This window comes from Rhinopithecus roxellana, chromosome 3 (assembly GCF_007565055.1).
Source record: "Rhinopithecus roxellana isolate Shanxi Qingling chromosome 3, ASM756505v1, whole genome shotgun sequence".
In the NCBI taxonomy this organism is placed as follows: Eukaryota; Metazoa; Chordata; class Mammalia; order Primates; family Cercopithecidae; genus Rhinopithecus; species Rhinopithecus roxellana.
The window spans coordinates 107,525,682-107,549,020 of NC_044551.1; the positions used below are offsets into that span (position 1 = coordinate 107,525,682).

Sequence of the window (23,339 nt, forward strand, 5' to 3'; positions counted from 1 at the left end):
CTCTGCAACTGGTAAAAAAGATTGATTGGACATCTTTGAGCCTATTGGGATGAATACACCCTTCAGAAACAGTGGCATACAGAGGCTGGGCAGTAGGGGATATGAAGGCAGTTTACCCAGGGTGCAGGCAATAAGAAGATACATTGTCTATAGAAATGTTTAAATAAATAGAACTGATTTAAGATACAGTGTGTTTTGTATTACCATCACAAGTCTATAATTCTAAACAATATTAGGAAGAAAATACTCCTCCCTTCCCCACTCCTGTTTTTCCCCATCCTTGCACAACTACTCAGAAAGCAGTCACAATGAGATTTCAAAACTTTTGAAAAACATAACTGTGATTTAGAATGTGTTACCTTATTATGATGAGTGTTTTGAAATAGATAACTCTCATGTGGAATATTCATTTAAAAGAAAAAAGAAAAATTATTCTATTTTAGGGTTGTTCTTGGTACATTAATTTGGACATTGACTTATGAATTTGTAGCTAGTCATATGAATGTTTATGTAAATCTTTCTGTCTAAATTGTAATATCCATGAGGGCAGGACTGGGCCTCATTCATCCTTAGGTGTCCAAGGAGTCTGGCCAGTACTGTAGTCCTGTACACATAATTGCCATATATATATATATATATATATGTATATGTATATATATATATGTATATGTGTATATATATATGTATATGTATATGTATATATATATGTATATGTATATATATGTATATGTATATATATATGTATATGTATATATATATGTATATGTATATATATATATGTATATATATATAGAGAGAGAGAAAGAGAGAGAGAGTCAAACTAGGCTAGCAGTGAAACGATATTTTTCTTTTGCTTCTCTTCAGTCATGTGTACGAGAAGCAGAGCTGTAGCTCTGGCCCACTTCTTTGACAGGTTCTGTTGTTGTTGATGTTGAGAAACTCCAGGAGCCTGCTATTTGGAGAGAGAAATGTCAGCTGCTGGTGCTAACAAAGATCTGAGGTTATACACACAGGACCTATCACCCACACTCACCCAGTTGGGAGGGGCGGCCTTTCCCTGTGTCCACACATATGCCTTGAGTTGCTCTTCGGTGAATATCATTTTTCCTTTCATGTTTTTTCCACACACTATTATCTGTATGAAATGAAGACCAAGAAAGGATGGGAAGAAGGAGAAGAAAAATTTTGGTTTATCTCAGAAACTATACCCCTAAGTGAGAGTCCTGGTTGCAGGTAGGATTTTGTTGGTGATCATTAGAGGGATGGGGGCTGAGAGAACAATTTGAATGTTTCCTATTACTCCAGGCTGGGGTGAGAGTGGGAAATATGAAGGCAATTTGCCCAGAGTGCAGGGAATAAGAAGATATATTGCTCATAGAAATATGAGTGAATATAACACTTGTAAAGATTATGTAGTTAGGACTGGCTCACAATAGTTGATAATAACGAGAAGTTCTTGGAGGCCGGGTCATAGTGAACTTGGTCTTGGGGAAATAATTATCCTCTTGAACTCTGATTGTTTTATGGATAAATTCTGATATTGGGAAGTGTGTGAGGGGATGCTTAGGCCAGATGGAGTCTTTTTACCATTTTGAATGTCCATCTTAATGCTTCCTGAGTGAAGTTCCAAGATTTGAAGGGAGCATACACAGCCTCTGGCCTGTATGGAGTCCATCCTGTCTTCCAAGGGACCTTGTAGATGGAAATTAGCCTTGGGTGGGCCATCTTGTGAATTGGAGCCAGTGTCCAGTGCTGGACAGATGTCATCTGGAACTTTCAGATGTAGCCCAAGTTCTGGGACTATGAGAAGCCACACAACCCAGGAATTTTTCTTTGTGCTTTTTTCCAGAAAAGAGTAGAGTCATTTTTGAGCTCCTAGGGTAAGATGGTAGAATGCAGAGAAATTAGAAAATATCTACATTTCTCTATTCCTAGCTCTGTTCATCTAGATTTGACAGTAAGAATTTGGTTGACATGTAAGTAAGACTGGATGTGAGATTCAAATGAAAGAGGGACACAAATGTTCGGTTTTGCTTTTACTCCTTGCGAATAATTCCTGGACTTTACAAATATCCTTTCTGGAAAGAACAACTGAGTGAGAAACCCTAAACCGATACTGAATAAAGCAAGTATGTCTCACAGAATATCTGATTTAAAAAAATTCTTGCTTTAGGAAATGTGTGTGTGTATGTGCACGTGTGTGTGTGTGTGTATACATATACACATGTATATATACACACACATATATACATGTATATGCATATATACATGCATATATATTTACATGTATATATACACATACATACACACATTTCCTAAAGCAAGAATTTTATATATATATATATACACATACACACACACACACATATATATATACACAATCATACATATATAGAGAATCTATGTATCTGTATATGTTTCTTGGATGTCTTATATTAAGCTTTGGTAGATAATTGGACTTAGGGACCATAACTACCACCATTTTCCTTACAGAAAGTCTTTGAGTAACTTAGACTATGATCTCTTTTGTTTTTGTCCATTTGCCATTTGTTATTCAGACAGTACAACCCCAAGCAGGACCTAGGGCACGTTACTTAACAGTTTTAAGCCTGTCATCTATAAAATGTCAGAGATGGACCCAGTGACTTCTGAGGTCCGCACTTGCACCAGGAGTCTCTGGTTTGGTTCCATGGGGAGACAGCTGTCAAAGGTGAAGCCATGTGTGCCTCCCCCACATCATTCCCTTTCTAGAGCTTTCATTTTCCTTAGTGCCTCAGAAATATCATTTTATAGATGCACACCTTAGAACAGTATTTTCTCTTTTCATTGTAAAGGAAGGTTTTGGACTTTGCAACAAATGTTCTGGATAGAATGGACAATTAAAAACATGATTGAAACATGATTCAATCATGATTAAAAACATGATAGAAAAATGTGGCTCCACATTATTTCACAAGCTCATTCCTTTCGTCTCTACTTTGTCAAAGGATTTAGGCAGCTTGTTTCTTTGGCTTTCATCAAATATCTTTTTTCCTTCCTGTTCAAAATAAGCTCTGTTTCCTTTTTCCTGGCTAGATGAAAGCCTGTGGACTCTGTGCTTCCTGATATCAACCCAACGGTGGTGGTAGAGGGGTTCGCATCACTCCAGATAGTCAGTTTCAAAGAATAATAGTTTGGAGACTGTGGGATGAAAAAAGAAGCTTGAATTTTCCTCTTCAGATCTCTCCAATACACACTGTCTGTGTGTTATTTCAGAACACCCATTCAAAAGTAGACTGTTTCCTTCCCTGACTCGGCACCAAGTCAAGAAGTGGCACATAATGTATTGTTGTGTTTATTATGCATAATTTTGCTGCTGACACTGTGGCCATCAAATATTGGAAAATTTACAACCACGGAGGTCCAGCCATCATGCCTGAAGTGAAGGACAAAGTACTCTGTTATTCATCTTCAGCTCTGGCCCTTTATGATCAGACAGTGAGCTGTATACTTATCAAAGTCAAAATAACCTTCACTTGAGAAAACATACTTGTCCTTAATTGCCAGAATAGGAATGCATAAACAGTCTCTCTCTTGATAATGGAATGGAGGCTGAGTTGATGTAAGTTTTAAGTATTTTGTAATTTTCCAATCATGGTGTGCTCAATTAAGTTTTAATTCACAAATTATGCATGTATTACACTGGCAAAGAGAAAAAATATTTGTAGTTTTAAACTATACAGTCTAAATATGTATGTCATACTTATGATATACACATTTGTGCTATGGTTTTTTTTTTTTTTTTTTTTTTTTTTCCCCTCTGAGTCAAAGCTATGGCTGGTAGTCCTATTTCTATGCCCTGGTATACAGCAGTTTAGAGCTTGGATGCTGAAACTGGGAAGATGTAAGTTTGAATTCTTGGTTATCCCTGGAACACAGGCATATGCCTTAGTTTATTCCTCTGTAAAATGGTAATAATCATAATAGTACCTACTTTCTAGACAGGTATATTAAGAATTAAGTGAGATTGTGTATGTTGAAAAAAATGCTTAGTGCAGTGCCTGGTACATTATGAAAACTCAAGGAATATTTGCCATTATTATTATTATTCCCCTCTTTCTATTATTGTTAAAAACAGCAGTCCATAGAAAACATATATTTCCAAGTCCTTCATGTAAAAAAGGCAGGAATGAAACGTTACTAGCATTTTATAAATATATATGTATGTTATGGTACTAGATGGCTTTTGGGAGACATATAGTTGTAAGAGCGAGACAGAGATGACTCAGAAACCAGAAGGCAGCACTGAAAATAGTTCTTACTTAAAAAGGCATTTGTTTAATATGCTTACTCAAGATATATCTTACACAAGATATAAGATGTATCTTTGAATTATTTAAATCTATATAGTGGCTATATGAGCATTTAAAGTTATGGATGTTTATTTGGAAATAAGCAAGTTTTAATATGTGAATAGTAACCCCATGTCTACAAGGTGCAGTGTGGCCAAATGTAAATGACAAAAAAAAAAATTAGAAAATGAGCTCTAACTCTATTTTGGGAAAGACAAGGGGAATCTCTGGAATTTGGTCTTTGTTCCTAGCTAAGACCTGAAGGTGACTTTAATTGACAAGTATCTTCTGAGCAGTAAAGTCAGGATGACAGCATTTGCTTTCCTGGGTGGTCAAAAATCCTCTGTAACAATGGTGGGTGCGTTGTTGGTGAATGAAGAAATGGGCTTGAGAAATACTGTGAAATAAAATGACTGGCAACTTTAGTTTCAGAGCAACAGGCCTGAGAGTTTTCTTTGTTGTTATTTTTGCTGTTTTTTTCTGGTGTCATTGTGAAATTAAGTATAGGCAAATGAACTGTTAATGGACTAGAATTTCAGACCAATAGTCTGCTCAAAAACCACAAGACAAGCAATAGAACTTGTCTATTTGCTTGAAAATATTTGATATGAAAATTTGATATGAAATTTAAAATTTTGTAATTTGATATGAAAATTACAGTAGGATTATTTTTATCTCTTCCTTTCCCCTCTTTCTTCAGACTAAGTAGAAGAGACAGGTAAAACGGATACCAAAATACAGAAGTCTTACCCAAATCCATTGTAAAGTTCCCATTCAGGTGTGGACTACATAAAAATTGCTTGGCTTTCACAAGAACCACCATTCTGAGAAGAAGAACCGTGATGCATATTAATAGGTGAAGAGAGCTTCCTTGGGAAGGACCATGAACCTTGGAGGCCATAAACTCTGGAATTGGATTCCAGAATGAAAGAGCTTTGGAAGCCCAGAAGGTAGGCTAAGTATGTGTTGGGACAAGTAAATAAAATGTTTTGCCATGAATTGCAAAGTACAGTCAATTAATTGTCTACTGGGCTCCACGACCTCCACCCCTGCCTACCTCTTGTAGCCTACTTGTTGTTTTCTGAGTGTGACCCTGTAGTTAATGAAGAATATAAAATTTAATGAAATGGGATAAAATTTTGGCTGGATACATTTTTTAAAAAGTTTCATTATAAATTTTAAGGGGATGTCCTTGGCCAGCGTTTTGAACTGAACAAGAAACTGTCATCAAATTAATGTGTTCACCTTCAGAGGTGCAGCTCTCTCCAGAAGGTCATGCCTTGTGGACACAGCTGTCTTGTGGGGCTGTAGGTGAAGCCCCACTCTGGCTTTTTCTATGTATACCCAAGAAGCCTAGAAGCGGTTGAGAATCAGCAATATGAAAATCAGCTTTCCAAATGGCCTCCTTCTTTCCTGACATTGCAATCTTAAAATGCCTTTGTCTTTCACAGTCTTCATAAGGTCACAAAGGAGTGTTTGTTACCAGATTTATAGCTCTAATATGTTCACATACACACTGGAGGCTCTGCCACTAGAGGCTCTGCCAAGCTCTGGGGGCCCCACATAGGCCTCCCACAGTTCAGTCGCTGCACACGTGTTTTCTGAGAGAACTCGGAGCTGCTGTCTATGTGCTCATTTTCAGTCTATAAATCCTCCGCACTCCTGTGACTGTTTGCTAGGCCTCCAGCCAGCACTGGACTGTATGTGTGAATGCCACATTTCCCGAGAGAGAGCTGAGCACTCCTGCCTGGTTGGTGTGGACAAATCCCCAGGTGCTGAATGGGAACAGGCTTCAGCTTGTACGATGCTTTCCTTTGACTGGTGTCTCAGGGAAGAGCCCAGGCTCTTTGTGTACAGATGCATTCAACGGCCCCAACAGTGGGTATGTGAGTGTTCTGCTTTACCTACAGAAGAGGGTGATGTGTTTAATTTGCTTAGGGTTTAATTAAGCTGCAGACACTTAAAAAAAAATTCATCAGAATGATTGGGCTTCCCACAGTTGGCAGTAACACCGTGAAGTCATTTTCTCTAGAAAGTGAAGGTGTTGCTTTAATAAAGAGTTGACAGCTTTGGATGAGTCCTTGGAGACAGAAGAGAGAAAGGCCACATAGTAGTTTTAATCACATGATTCATTTTTCCACTGAGATTTTAACAATTAGTAAGCTCTTCAAATTTAACATTCTGAAAACAGAACAAGCCAGTAAGGAACTTGGGATTGAAGGGGAAGAAATAGATCATGCAAATGTGTCCCATCATCAATGTAGGACAGGGAAGTTAGTGAAGTGGAGGTGAGGGGTGCGAATCAAGGGGAAAGTGGGGCATTCCTGCTTTGAATTCCTCACTTAGACATAGAGATGGTACCTGTGCAAGCTCAGGAGGGGCAAGAGGAGGGCGGAAGGGAAAAGGGTCTCCAGGATGGATCCTGGACCTATAAATAGTGCTTACTACTCTTGAGTAAGACAATAGAGCTCCCCTCCTACTTCATTCAACAAGTCCTTATAGATTTCTTGCTGTATGCCACAGATTGTGTCCTGGAGATCCTGGCTGGTCATTTTCAGTCACATCTGCATCTTTATTAAATGTTCCCATCAGTCCACATGTGCTAGGTGCTCCAAGAGAGTTAACTGGAGCCAGCAGTGGCCTCCCTGACCTTTGCAGAAAAGACGAGATGCATATACTTCTATTTCAGTGTTCAGTGTTTAGAAATGAGCAGTCTTGCATTGTTATGCAAATTCCAAGGTAATAGAATGTTTATAAATTACAATAGCTGCAATTACTCACAGGAAAATTTGTTGAACTTAGTTATGTTATTGTGTTCACTGAAGATTATAGCTTGTTACTTTCTGTTCTAATATACTTTACCCACTTAAGTCTTGAAATAAAAATGAAATGCTGGTGTATCATTTTGCAAGAAAGATATATATGTTTCTTATATTGCATTAGACAGGTTAATATGTTTTTGCTTTTTATAACAGGGAACTTTATTAGCATGATGAAATTAATGCATGCAGGGCAATATCTTCCGAACCAGTTGTTACCAGTAGATAAAGTCTGATGTGGTAATTGCTAACGAATGTTGGATCAGGGTTATTACTGAAGTAAAATCATTCACTGTGGGATGATCAGAGCTACAAGATTGTAAATGACAAAAGACCCACAGCCACTCTCTGGTTTTAATTAGCTAAAGAGGTGTCTTGGGTGGTTTCGAAAGGCTTGTCTTATCAATATTGTTACTTAGAAATGATTTACAATATTCTTACAGGGTCTGCTAATATTTCTATCATTAAAGGTCTATCATTTCCATTATGAACTCTGTTGTGGAAGGCTTTGCAGGCATGGCTTATTTATTTCAATACTGTGTGTATGTTTGTGTGTGTGTGTGTTGTGTGTGTGTTTGTGTTTGTGTGTCTGTTTACAACATTTTCTAAGGTCTTGAAATTCCAGGAGTGGCTGTTCGTGGATGTACCATTATTGATCTTATTTATTCATATGACAGTGCCCAGCTTCAGTCCCATAAAAAGATATAAGCCTAATTTTTTTCAGAGGAAATGACTTCTCTGCTTTATCCATTGATTTTTTTTTTTTTTAATGTTTGAAAGTGAGTCTTGATTACCTGAAAATCTGCATGAGCAGATCTGATGTAATATACCTTCTACTATTTAATTATTTGGTTTGTTCTAACAGTAATGCTTCAAATGTTAATAAAATTTCCAGAAATGTTTATTATCTAAGGTGGTCCTAAATGAAATGTTCATATTTTCAATTCCTGAGTAAATACAAATGGAAACATTTTTGAAGAAAATAAAATGTTCTTTAAAAGGTTACTGGTTACATTACAACATCTACATGCCTGAGAAACCTGTTTGCTAAGTAATACAATCATGTTTCCTGGCCCCTGCATTTATGCCGTTACGTTGTTTTCCAGGTGCAGCTGAAGAGCTATGGCTATGGTAGCTGCCCAGGAAGACTGGCCGTCGCGTTCACGCTTGTGCAGCCCTTGGACTTTTAGATCTACCAGGTACCCATACCTCACAAAGGTCTTTTTCTAGGGAAGTGATAAACTTTCACAGAAGTTTTGTTTTGAATCTGAAGGGACCATATGAATTACCTATTCTTATTTATGGCACACAAATGAGAAAAATGAGACCGAAAAGGTTTAGTATTTGTCTAGAGACAAGTATCTAGTTACTCAAAAGACCATGAATTGGAATGCAGCCTGGCCTGGCAGTATTTCCTTGTGATAACTGCTTGCCTTGCCTTGTTATTGCATAGATGGGAAGCTTTCTAGTGGTTTTCAGAGCTCTGAAGGCCATCAGAGATTCTTTTGCTCTGTTGCTAGCTTTCCTTGATACTGACATAGTGTTACCATAAAACCTCCTGTTTTTCTTCCTGGTTCTCAGGTAGAACCCTCTCCCAGAAAAAGAATCTTATTGGCAGTATATTGAATTTAATGTGTATATTTTCATATATTTTTTTTTCACATATGGAGAAGCAATAGAACATGACTCATTTATTTTTCATAAAATAGATACTGTGTTAAAATGATTCTATGAAAAAATCTGGAAGAATACATATGAGGGAATATATACCATATTTAGAACTACAATAGTGAGCTAATTTCCAGTTAACAGATGATATGAAACTAAATTTTCATTTAGAAACAAGTTAACTCTAATTACTAAACTCAAAGTTTATTTTCATAAGAGATTTAAAACATCTGAGTAAGAAACACTTTTATTCCTTTTAAATATATTTATGCTTCTAAATGACAGCTGTTGTAAAATATGCCTTCCCATTAAATCTCTTATTTACAGTTAGTAGAAGTCACACATGTTTCAGACCAGTCACAACAAAGGTTTTGAAGAAGCATCACTCAAAGGTTCTTTATCAGTTGTAATAGGGACAGATATAGCATTTGCATGAGTGTGATGCTAGCTTCTGTAAAAACACTTAACGTGTATAGTGGTCCAAATAGTATAGAAATGTACTCCTCATTCAATAAAGTACAAAATAGATATCCTTGGCTTATGAGTAGCCTTCTTCCAAGTAGTGAGTCAGGAAACCTAGTCTTTTTCCATCTTGCAGTTCTATCATCTTCAATATGTGGCTTCCCAAGTCTGTGTGCACACTCTGTGGAAAGAGTGGTCGGAGAAGTCACATTGACTCCTCAACCACATTGGCCCCATTGCCTCACACACATCCCATTGGCAAGAATGAGTCACAGGATCCCACAGGGACTCAGGAATGTCATTTTTGGCTGGGCAGCTGCTACTCATTAACAACTCTGTATTTTGGAAGGGGGAGCAACGATTTGGCAGAGTCAGTCTCCTCTGCCATAATAACTCACCCACAATCGACCCTCAAGACACATGATAGTTGAAGACTAGTTTTAGAAGTGACGGTTTGGATAACTTTGTTCCAAAAGTGCAGACACCCATATTCATTCATATGACAGTTTTTGGCAATGGCTAAGAGTGGATTGACTCAGATGGACAGCCTAGGCATTTTAATTGTGTGGCGTCCCTTCAAACTGATCATCTTTAAATATTTGTTGAATAACGATTTAGCATGGGTGATGAAAATTGTTTACTTTTAAAAATGTACACTTATTTATGTTAAAAGTATGAGCCTTACTTTATATAATATCCAAAGTAGATAGCCTGCTAGAAGACATATATATGACATATACAAATTTGAAGGCATAAAGTATACATATTATGTACATACTTTTATATATGTCTATAATAAAGTAAATTAAATAATTAACTCAGTCCAAGGTCAAAATTCCACACCTTCATTATTGAGTTATGGAATTTGAGCAGGTTGTGACTGCCGGTTTACTTGACTCTCAGTGAACTGAGATGAACTGTCAGCCTTCAGGGATGGTGGCTTTCTGCAGGAAGGTACAATTTGCATCACAGAAATCTCAGAGATAATGGGTCCAAAGGAGCTCAGAAGAGATTTTCTTGCCACTTAAAGGCACTATCAATTTGAGTGCAAGCATTTTCATTCCAATTTAGTAGTTACTATAAAAAGATGTTGGAAATCCAAAAATGACTTGTACCATCGTTCCATTTCATCGCAATTACACGTTAGAGCCAAAATTGCCCACGAGTTGTTCCAGTTTGGCACTTTGTCACTCTTTGCCAAATTATTCCACAGGTTTGCAACTTGACAGGCTTCTGGAGAGGTATATTACTTCTAGTACTTACAAAGATAATCAATGCCTGAAAGAACTATGAATCTGTCTCTACATAGCAAAGTGATGCCTGGAAGATGTTTTGATGTCACTGTTCTCTTGAGGTCATCGGGTGCCTAAAGTTGTATTATGTTGGCTGTTTACATTCTCTAAAGCAGTGTTCCTTAACTGTGGTGGTACATTGGAGGACCTTGTATAAAGAACTGATGCCCACCCCTCTTCCTGCCCTAGTGGCTCTGATTATCCTGACATTGATAGTGGGGTTTTTTTGTTTGTTTGTTTTATATTTTGTTTTTTGTTTTTTTTTAAGTTATCTTCTTTTAAAAAGTTCCCCAGGAAATTCAGCAGAGATTGAGAATCCCTGACCCACGGTGATGGCTTCTTGTACTACTGTTTAATGAAAGGAGATCCTTTTAGCAGAAATCACTCATGATTCAGCAGTCTAGGAGCCATCATGAGAAAAGAGTTGGAGTGGACGGTTTTAATGCAGATGGTCTCAATACGATGGCTTAGTGTATCTTTCAGATGTTCTGCTCTCGCCCCTGGGGACTAACTCTAACATCATAGCTTATGTTCAGCCTGACACTAGGGAACATATAAAAAGCAAATATACTCCAGCACTCCAGCAATGTATATATTACCCCAAAATATGAGATATTAGTTATTTCTCTTTAAGCAATACGATTTAACCAATATTGAGTGGCCTATGCTTATGTTATAAGTGAACGCTTCATCATTTAATCATTCATTGATTCAAAATATTTATTTATCCTTTCATGTGTCAGGCACCAAAACAGTCCCATAAGCTAACACATCAGTGTCTTTATAACCAAAATTTACTGTGGAAACAGGCAAATCATTTTTGTAGAGTTATTGTTTGTACCTCAACATCTTTGAGACAAATACTTTAAAGCATATTTTTGGATGGATTTTTTGACAAAGGAAGTCTTCCAGTTTTAACTTTTTGGGACAAAATGTATTTATGAATACTGGTTGTAATTATTCTAGAGTTTCTATTATAATTACAAAATTCTAATGCAGTGGTTCTTAACCCTTTATACTTATGACACACAACTTCCAAATCCAAAATTTCTGACTGTATACATGAAGGCAATAAAAGATGAACAATGAATAAAAAATCAGTACAGAATTGTTTATAATAGAGAAATTAATGAAGCAAACATACCCCCAGAAGGGGATTACTTAAAAGGTAAGGTACATCCATGTGATGGAATAGTACAGAATGGATTAAAGTTTTTTAAAAGGAAATGGAAAAATGCTCATAATATATTACTTACAGAAAAAGCTGAATGTAAAACAATAGCAGTAGTATGATGCTTTTTAAAATGTATAAATATTCACATTGACTGTTTTTCTCCATCCCTGGGCACTTCAGGGTGGTAGCAAAGTAAAGGAAAGCAATAGATTGCCTCAATTGTCCTGAATGCTTACCCAGGCACAGAGAGTCTGAGTATCTGCTTTTCTCAGACCTGAGTTTCCAATTTCTGGTGATTTCTTCCACATATAATGCTGGAATATCTTGGGCGAAACAATATGGATGTGTCACTAAAAGATGTACTACCTGGCAATGACTTGAACCAAAGTGATAGGTCACCAGCTATTTTATTTAGAAGTCATTTCCACATACCACATCATTCCTGGTGACACAAACCCCAGTGAAACATTTTTCCCAGGGGAGACTCACTGGACCATACATACTCCCATTCCTTATTAGTGTTTTTCTCATTTGTGGTTAGTTTTTCTCTTATTTAATATAAGGCGGTGGTTCTCAGAGTAGGGCTCCCTGGACCTGTAGCATCATCACTTGTGAATTTTAACATTTTAAAATTTTTACTAGCTAGTAAGAGGTCCTTCTTTCCTTTTGAATTCTCCTAATACTGTTTTCACTCAAAAATGTATAGGATCATGATAGCTAGAATGTGCATAGCTCTTAATTTATGTTGGACACTTCTCTAAGTGCCTTCCAAATTTTAACTTATTTAATCTTCATAATCACCATATGAAATAGGAACTACTATTTCCCTATTTCATAGAAAAAGAAAATTGAACACCAGGAAAATGAGTAACTCATCTAAGATCATACGACTATAAACATGCTCATAGGAGAAATACTGCAAGCAAATATAAAATGTTAGCAGTAATCATATCTGGTTATTTCTAGGTATAGGACCACAGATGGCTGTAAATTTTTTTATGTGCCTTTCTATATTTTCCAAAACATACATATTACAGTTGTTATCAGAAAAAAATCCAAAATATTATTGAAAAGAACTAAGACAGACATTTCAGAGAAGACCAGGAGTAAGGGCGCACCAGAAAAGAAGAATAAAGAACTGTGATTGAAAAAACTTCTTCCTCATGATTGGATCCTGGAAGCCACTGAGCAAGTGAGGAAATGAAGTCCCAGGTATGGGTGCACTGAGCATCCAAACTGGAAATCCAGGGACGGCATGACATTGAGCAATCTGATCTTTCTAATGTCGTAACAGGTTTTGCAACTTATTTTCTTTGTAGGTAGCAGTGGATAAGTGCATTTAATCACAGTATTTCCAGGAGACATTTGATGGAACAGAACCCAGCTCTCTGTATCCAGGGTAAAAAAGCTTGGCCATAAAATAATGCCCTGACTCATCTTTAATTAGGGGTGCAGTGTGGGAAAGAAACAAGTGTCTTCCTGTGTATGGGAGGTATGGAGAAACAGCTATACGTTTTCAAAATAGTCCATTATTAACAGTCTGCACTGAATCGATTGGTACCCACAGCTCAGTCAATGCTTAAACAAGCTGGACAATAGCTGCAGTAATTATTTGGGGTAAATTATTGCCATTGTAAAATGTAATCAATGTTTTATTTCAACAAAAAGAGATCTTTTTCTTGATTTCTCTTTTCACCCCACCTTTCCTCAGCTTTATCTCCTTACCAGAGGTCTGGAAGAAAGATTTTTTTGTTTTCTCCCCCATATTGGCAAGAGTGCTTCAGCTCCATCTGAACATAGCAAGACAGGACACATCTTGTAAAGGTTTTCCGTTTTAATATTCCTTAATGACCAATAATGAATTCTTTATAGTTAATCTGCTGTTCTCATGAAAACAATTTAGATGGTTAAAAAAAATCAATCATTAATGAGCAGTAAATGACAGCTCCCCAACAACACAGCTGTATTTTTGTAAAAGTGATTAAACATTGTCTGCATTCATAATTGCATGCTTAATAAGAATGTTGAGCACTGAGTCAAGCATTGTTGCTAATGATGACAGATTGAGATGCTACAAACGCTTTGGAGTTATGGGGCTAAATTTTCAAAGGCAGTCCCTGGAACGGAATGCACACAGACCCACTAAGTGTTCAATTTGCATGGGCCATTACCAGGTTTGTGCATGGCATTTGGGAGCTTTGTAGTTGAGACTCTTTTGAAAATCTGGCCCATTGTGACAGACAGCATCTGTAATTAACAGTAACTGATCTCCCTCTGCCCAGCCTTGGTAAAAGGTATAAAATGCTCTGTGTGTGCTTTCTTGGAGCCCAGCACCCCGTTGATGAAAGCCCTGAAACCTGAAAGGAAGGCAAAAAGAGTCTGTAGGGGCATAATTCAGCCTTACAGGCAGATGTGAATATCTTATCAGCAGGTAAGAGAAAACAGGCAAGTCATTCAGAAGAGGACTTGGTGAAGTCTCATCTCTGAGCTCCTTTCACGTATTACTTGCCCCTCTCATTCTGGCCATAAATATTCTTGCTAAACCTTGGAATTCCTGTATTATTATTCATAGGATTCATAGGACTAACTACTTAAAATCTGAGATTGTCCCATGGTCCAGCATAGATTAACTGTGCTGAGGTATGAATTTTAATCTTTATGAAGCTATGAGCAGAGCGAGTCACTCAGTGATTGAGCAAGCCCCATCTGCTGCTCAGTTTGTCTGTATTCTGATCAGGTATGAGGCAGTTCCATCTATGAAGCTATGCATAGCTACAGTTTATGAGAAAAATTGAGTGCTTTTAGAAAATTTATGAATTTCCTCAGATTTTTTTCTTGGAAATATCTTGTATCTGTCTGGGATGTTGAGGATCTGTTGTACGGTTTGGTGACATTATATCTTGTGCTGTTATTTATTGCAGTTTATATGGATATCTTATTTTGCTGATACCTTGGCTTAGAGAACAGGGATCATTTGTATTATGCCTTTGACTTCTTCATAGCATCTCACTCACTGCTGTTTCTTCTGGATCAGCCATCCCTTGTCTGAGCAGAGGATTATAGAGTCTCATAGTCTGCAGATCAGACTGGCATATGTTTAAGAACATGGTTTTAAGATGCCTCATTTGAAATATCACTCTGTCACCCAGTAGTGACATTCTACATCTCTTAAGAGCCCTGCTTTTCCTCATCAGTAAAATAGGAATAAAATTAGTAGTTACATGTGAGGGTTGTTTTGTGAGGATTCAGTGAGATAAGTGTAAGAAACTCTTAGCAGAGTGACTAAGACTTAGTATGTGCTCGATAAAAGCTTGTTGTTCTTGTCTTTGGTTGTTAAGGCCACAGCAGTTAAGTTCTAGAGCTGAGGCCAGAATCTCTTTAGCTGGGCTGAGTCATTCTCCACAGAACTAAGGGGCAATAAGGTGCTGCCTTTAGTCCTCATGATCAATGACTGTAGCAGGCAAATGGTAACCTATATATTATGGGCTGAAATGTCTTCCTCTTACACCTAGGAAGGTATGTGCAAATCATAGAGAGGAGAAAGAGAGAACAGCAGCCCAAACAGACAGGTCAGCCCAGAGGCATGACATGTGTCACAGTCAGAGGGTCCTACAACCCTAGTCCCACCATCAGAAATCACATACAGAGCTACTACTGTAGGGTTACATTCAGGACTGGGTTGGACATGTTAATGAGGCAGAACGTTTTGGAGCCTATGCTGGCAACAGAGAGACCTGGGATGACGCTTGTTCTAACTTCTACCAGGGACTTCTGCTCTCTGAGGGGGCCCTTTCTGTTTCCAGCTTAAGCTTCTTGTGCCTCAGTCTATGGGCAGTGGGATCTTTCTTAATTAAATAGCAGAGCCTGCATATAATTTAAACATTGTACAGGCTCTGGTACTGCCTGCCCCCTCTTCTGCTTAGGTTGTTTGTCCTCTAAAGACTTAGGGCCCTGACTTGGGGCCCTCATCACAGTCCACAGTCAAACAATATGTGCAGAATGAAGGTGAACCATGAAGGGAGAATGGACTTGTGTTTTTGGCTTAGTTCTTTTCTCTTCTATCCCAGTACTCTTTGGATTCTTTATTATAAGAGCAGAAATGTAAAAAGTATAAGATAATTAAAACTAAAGGCAGAAATGCAGGTGTTATAAATTTTAAAGGCTCTCATGAACATTCAAGATTTTTAAATCATTTAAAAAATGAAGTGGTAGAGGAGGGTATATGGCTTCTGGGATTTAATGAAGAATTTGAAATTATAATTTTCATACCTATCTTTGATTTAATGCCAAATGTCTTCATCTGACAAATGAAAACTGTCGGATTATTACCCACTTTCTCTTTGCAGATGAAGAGCAGTAGCTGCTAAATTATTGTCAAATATTTTGGAAATATGAAATGCTGTACAACAATAGTCATTTGCATGGTAATGGGCAAGAACCAGGTCTTTATACCGCATTACCACAAGTAATTAACAAGAAGATTAGGCACGATAGTCTGTGTTTGGGAACCATTGTAGAGACTGGCAAATGCGTAGGTTTGCAAATCTCCTTTTTCTCTGATAATAGAGTAACCCCATGTGTTGTTATATGTGGATATTGCTGCACAAGACAGAACTCATGATTTGCTGCAACCCAGTAGTAATTCTGCTCTTTGAGTAGCCCAAGCAATGTCCCTCCTTCGCCCACTGCTCCCACCTCATTTATCCTGCTCCCTGCTACTTCTTGCCTTTTTTCTATGTTGTCCCCCAGCTAAGAATGGACCCTTTGTTGTTCTTAGTCATGGCAAATTCCACACAGAGAACCCATCTCCAAACAGTTCAATCTTGTGCTACAACTTCTAATATGGCAACAAAACATATAAGACTAACCGTGGACCTGGGGCCAATTTTTTTAAAACTCTGAGGCGCAGCTTCCTGAACTGCAAAACAGTGAATACGTTATTTACTGCTCAGGATTAATATAAGATTAAATAAAATAATGTGAACAATTAAGGGTCAGTAAATTCTCGCAGTCTGTGGACTCTCTTTTACTAACAGGACCTTTGATGACACCTTCTTTGTTTGAATTCACATATTTACAAGATTTCAGTGTGTGACACACACTTCGATGCTTGAACAAGAATGGTTTCATGTTATCCTCTTACTGTGTTATGTGTATAAAAAGCCCACAGCCTGTGTTTCTCAAGTTGCCCTCTGGAGAGCAGAGGAAACATTTTAATTGAACATCTACTGGGAATCTAAGTAAGGCATAGAATCAGATTTTTAGAGCTAGAAGGGAATGCAGGGATGTGTTGAATTTTCCAGATGGTCACCACGGTAACTCCTATCCTTCGTGATTTCCTACAATGTCAGGAAAGTGATCAGAAAGTGAAGTCAAATTCTTCTCCCTTGAATATGACTGAACTTGTAACTGCTTTAACCAGTAGAGTGGAGGGGATACTATATGATTTCCAAGGTTATAGAATGCCATGCTCTTTCTGTCCTGTCAAACAGGATCATCATATTTTGGAGTTCTCAGTCCCATTTACAAAGTCCAACTATCTGAGGCCACCATGTGCTGAGGATGTCCAGTCCACCTGGAGAGGCTACCAGATATGTGAATGAAGAAGTCATCTTGAAAATGGATCTTCCAACCCATGTTGTCTAGCTATGGCTGTTTGAGTCTCCTCGTGCAAGCCCCAGGCATCTTGGAATGAAGAAGAGCTGAGCCACTGTGTCCTCTCCAAATTCTCAATCCACAAAACTCATGAAAATAATAAAACGATTGTGTCTTTGTGCTACTAAATTTAGGGAAATTTGTTATTCAGCAAAGATGATTAGAACAAGAGACCACAATTTGACTACCGTATTTCAGAAATGACACAGATCCAGAGAGGTTAAATAAATCATTTTATTCAAATGAAGACTTAGTGGTAGAGTCATTCTTAAGTACTGGTTTAAAGATCCATGCGCAGTTCACTACATCATGTACCTTCCTAGCTCTTGACCTCAGCCCTGAATATTTGCATAGTTAAGACTTGACTTCAGGCTTCTGTACTCAAGGGACATACATTCTAAGAACTATTATGCTCATATAGTAAGCTATGAGGAAATTAATTACATTATAAGCCTAGCAGAGAGGATTCTGCTGCAGACTTTAGGTAGTGAGAGATATTGGAAACTACCAGAGAAGGGATAGAGATGAAGAAATGGAAATAGAGAGGAAGTGAGAGAGTTCTGCTGAGACTGAAGCCTTGCAGGGGAGGGAGGGGTAAGCAGCAGAGCAGGGGCGAAGTCATGAGACACTGGTGGAAAAAGAAAGGTTGAAATTGCTTCAACTCTGTTCAGGCAAACAACTGTGCGTCGACAAGAAGAAGAAGGCTGATAAGCAGCTTTAGACTGTCTATAGCTAAAGGGGAAGTGAGAGGCGGGCAGCATATGGAGCAGGAAAGAACAGAGGGAACCAGCATGAGGGGAGAGAGAAAGTTGAGGAGAGAGATGGGGAGCCCAAGCAAAGAAATAGGAAAACAGTTGGCCCTAAGTGTCCAAAGAAAATAGGAAGAATTGGAGACAGTGGGAGATGATGAGAGAAATGAAACCACAAAAAAGTCCAAGGAAAACATTTGGAATGCAAATAAAAACAGTAAAGTGTGTGTAGAAGAAATGGAAAAAAATGGAGGTTGAACCACATTAGAGGTAAAAACAGTAAATTGATTCAATTTTTGATAAAAGAAAACAGTTTGGATGAGAGTTTAAGCAACATGACACATTTTGAGTTACCTGGTGACTAAGAGGCCACACTGTATTTCTGAGATGTTTCTAAACGTGGAGTTTGATTTGTCTTTTTATTGTAAGATAAATTATACATACAGAAACTTAAACAATAGATAGACTGGGAATTGGATTTTCTTAGACTCCTAGAAGAAAAAAAAAAATAGCATTAAGGAGTTAAAGTCTCTAATTGTAAGGAAGCAATAAATTCAATAGAGGAGTGTGTATTACTGATGCCTATATTTGAGACCAAAGAAGACCAGAAACACCAGATGGTAATTTGTCTATTGACATCCTGGCGCTCCTTCTAATATGTAGAGACCTTCTAGCCTTTATATTTATTAGTGCTTCAAGCCTGAAATATTGATAGTGATGAAGAAGAAGATGGTAATGATGATGTTGGTGGTGGTAAGGATAATGTTTTTTATAAGCCAGACATTGTTCTAAGTGCTTCATATATATATTATTATATATATTATATATTATCTATATTATTATATATTATATATTATTATGTAATATATTAAGCCTCACCTACAAATAATATATAATATATAATAATAAAATATTATAATATATAACATATTATTATATATTACATTATTATATATAACATATATAATTATATATTATATCTAATATATAACATATATTAGATATGATCTATATATTAACTGATTTAATTACCCAACAGTCATTGGAAGTTAGCTAAGTACCTTTAATTATGACCATTTTATGGATGAGGATACCGAGGCACAGTTCTCTTTCTTTCTCTTCCTTATATCTATGTCTATGTTTTTCTAAGTAATTGGGAAAAATTAGAAAGAAAACCTATATCATGACCAGTAATAAACAGCTGTCTGCAAGATCCTGGTCATCCTCAGAACCTTGTCAGCCCTACTTACCAAGGCTCTGCTTAGCAGTGAATCACATGTCTATCTCCATGTCCCACTTTCCTAGTATATTTGCTTATTAATGGAAGGATTGCTATTAATAGAATGGTTGTTATTTCTGATTGTGAGAGAGCAGAACATTATAAGCCCACCTAAAAACAGGGTTTTATTCTTCAGTGGCTATCTGGTGTAAAGGACAGAATGGGAAACTTGTATTTGAGCATGGCTTTGAATTGAGTCTTGGCTCCACTTCTTACTATCCATTTGACTTGGCCAAACTTATTAACATTGTTTTACTCATTTCTAACATGGAGATAATACCATTCTCTTTGTAGGGTCATTGTGAAGATTAACTGAAATGAGAGATATAAAAAGCCTGGGAAAGTGCTTGGGAATTAGTAGAGGTTCAATACTTGTTACTTATACTTTATTATAGAACTGACAATTGGTGATTACAGATATTCAATATTAATAAAATAAAATGTTGATAAGGCCTTTGTAGGTGAGGCTTAAAATTTCCTACTTTCATAGGAAAGTTTATATATGTACAATTATACATATACAATAAGTTTATATATGTATAGTTATATTCATATTTAATTATACACATATAATTATACATACATATACATGTATACATATAATAGGAAATTCTATGTGTATAATTATATGCATGTATAATTATATACATGTACATGTATAATTATTAGAATAATTAATAGAAAATTATGTATGTATTTTTTTTCCCTATTTTCATGTGCACATGGACTGTACATCTCCATTATAAAATGACCCCTGGATGAAATATTGGAAAATTGTTATGAGATTTAGGCAAATAAGAAAAACATACCTGAAAGTGAAAACTAAAAATATTTTAATTTCAAAAACCCTTCTGTGGTAGACAGAGTAATTATTTTCCAAAGATATCCACATCCTAATTTCTGCAATCTGTGAATATGTTAACTTATATGGCAAAAAAGTTTTTGCAGATGTGATTAAGGTCCTTGAGATGGGGAGATAACCTGGACTATCTGAGTGGTCCCAATCTAATCACATGGGCCCTTAAAATCAGAGAACTGCTCAGACTGTGGCCAGAGAAAGAGATACGACGACGGAAGAATGGTCAGAGAGATGCAACTTTGCTGGCTTTGCAGATGGACGAAGGAGCTATGTGAATGACCTCTAGAAGCTGGAAAAGGAAAGGAAATACTATGTATTCTCCCCTAGATACGTAGACTTTCTCCCCTGCTAACACCTAGATTTTAGTCCAGTGAGACCCATGTTGGACTTCTGATCTAAAGTAATCAATGTGTGTTGTTTTAAGTCACTAAGTTTGTGGCAATTCAAGATGCCTGTTGGGAAGTGTCTTCACTCTGCTCATGTGATGGTTAATACTGAGTGTCAACTTGATTGGATTGAAGGATACAAAGTATTAATTCTGGGTGTGTCTGTGTGGGTGTTGCCAAAAGAGATTAAGATTTGAGTCTATGGGCTGGGGAAGGCAGATTCATACTTAATCTGGTGGGCACAATCTAATCAGCTTCCAGGGAATATAAAGCAGGCAGAAAAATGTGAAAAGGAGCGAGACTGGCCTAGCCTCCCTGCCTACATCTTCTCCCATGCTGAATACTTCCTGCTCTCAAACATTGGACTCTAAGTTCTTCAGTTCTGGAACTCGGACTGATTCTACTTGCCCCTCAGCTTTTTGACAGCCTATTGTGGGATGTTGTGATCGTGTAAGTTAATACTTAATAAACTTTATATATATATGTATATGTATATATGTATACGTGTGTGTGTATATATATCCTATTAGTTATTAACTTACATGATCTTCATATAAGTTCTGTCCCTCTAGGAGTACCTTAACACAGGCCATTTCTTAGCCTGTATGATAAGAGTCTCCCTCCTAATAGAGTCCTTGTGAAGATGCTATTGCAGCCTCTCTTTGGAGTGTCTTCACAATGACCTTATTTTCCCATCAGGCTGCCCCTTCTTGACTCACAGATGAATTCTTCACAGTCATGTTTGCCCCTCTTGTCACAGTTGATTTGAATAGAGGAGGTTACTTGGCCCAATGCGGGCTAATCAATCTCTTTCCCAGGACTTTGGATTTGGTGGAGGGGGTGTTAGTTTCAGCTTCTACACACAGTTCAGGCTTGAACTGAGATACCATAAACCAGGGCGCTGGGTGGTGGCCACAGGCAAGGTGATGTAACAATCCCTGAGGCAGATGGAGCAGAGCAGAGCAGGGAATCTAAGAGCCAAGATCAAGAGAGTGGTTGGGCTTGTTCCTGCTGGCAACAACATTTTTACTCCTACTAGGGCTCAGGTACCTTCTTGTCCCAGATTTCACAAGATAACATTATTCCATTATGAAAACTATGCTATTTTCCCTTAACCACGCTAAGAGAGTTTCTGTTACTTGCAAACAAAGGAGCCTTGACTAAGACACATACTGTGATGGGGGTGAATCAAGAGGATGGAAAAGAGACTATATTATTGTCATCTTGGGTCCTCATTCATGCCTCATTTCAAGGAGGCAAATAGAAATTCAGAAAATTTGAGTACCCAATAGGACAGGGAGCATTTTGTACATTTTTGACTGTAGCTGGAGCTGCTGGTAGGCCTGCCTTTGTGGGAGTTGAGGTCCCTGGCCATATAATGCTTCTTTAGGCTCTAAGGTATCTAATTCTCACATTCAAAAATAATGTTGGCAGAGGGTATTTTTAAATCAGAATTTTGCAATTCCAGCTGACCTTTCTTCAGCAAGCTTAAACATGTAAGTATAGCACCCCATTCAGCTTTCGTGCTTTTCAGTAGTTACTTAATTTTGAGAGTGTATCTGGTGAATATTATGGTTTCTTGGAGGAGAGCTTGAAACCAGAAGTGATGGCTTTCCTAATTATCATTAACTTATAGAGTTTCAAAAGCAATCATAAAAACTATGTTATCCAACTCGTTAATTATACAGACAGGGAAATATGCTAAGTAATGTTAGACGGCTCGTTCTGTGGTCCTTCATTGAGTCCATTTGTGTATTTATATGAAGAATTCCCAAACTTAAAAATTTAGAGAATAGGCTATCAGAGAACACAGAAACCTTTGGACTAAAATATTTGTATGAATACCAAATATTTTTTATAATGCAAAGAAAATGTTTTTGCCTGTCTCTTTATGAATTGAAAGTATTTCTATAACCCTAAGTGTGCCCAAAGAAATATAATTTCTTTGATGGATTGGATGTTATTGATAGGAAGTTAGATAACTCTGAAGATAAAGTATCCATGCACCCATTAATCTTTTTCTCCCTTCTTCCCTTCCTCCTTTCTTTCCTTCCTCCTTCTCTCTCTCTCTCTTCTTACCTTCTTTTCTTCCTTCAAGTTATTATTCACTGAGTACCTACCATGTGCCTAACAATTTCTGAAAGCTGGAGATGCAATAGTAAATGATACACCCTCATGGAATCCTCCCCTTGTGGAGACTCTGCCTTCATGGTGCTTACATTTGAATTGAGAAGAATAGAAAATAGATATGTAAAAAGATATATAAGATAATTATGGATAATAATAAAGTGCTATAAAGAAAATGAAACATGATAATGTGAGATAATAATGGGCTAGGGTGACAGAGTATGTTTTCTTAGAGTAAGAAGGTGACATTTCGTTGATCCACTTATTCTACCCATCTATTATCTACATATTCTCTATATTCTGTGATTACATAAAGCAACAGATGACTCTAACTCACAGAAAACAGTGATTAAATCACTTTCCCTCATGACAGAGTTCATGATTTTAAATCCAGTTTTCTTTCTGTTGCCTCTATTGCCACCTCAAAAGAGGATTGAATTGAAAACTTGTTCTCAAATAATTTGTATTCAATTTGGGGAGAGAAAACACAAATTGTGGGGCAATATGTCAAAGTATGAATTGGTTTCTTCTCTTTCTG

At 37.2% G+C, this 23,339-nt stretch overlaps 1 long non-coding RNA gene across 1 annotated transcript; it reads left to right on the forward strand.

The window, feature by feature from the left end:
• Positions 1-1,056: 1,056 nt before the first annotated feature.
• Positions 1,057-17,636, forward strand: LOC115896549. The gene is made up of 4 exons (XR_004056465.1): positions 1,057-1,233; positions 5,032-5,281; positions 8,257-8,349; positions 17,239-17,636. It is a non-coding gene; the product is annotated as an uncharacterized LOC115896549 (long non-coding RNA).
• Positions 17,637-23,339: the final 5,703 nt, after the last annotated feature.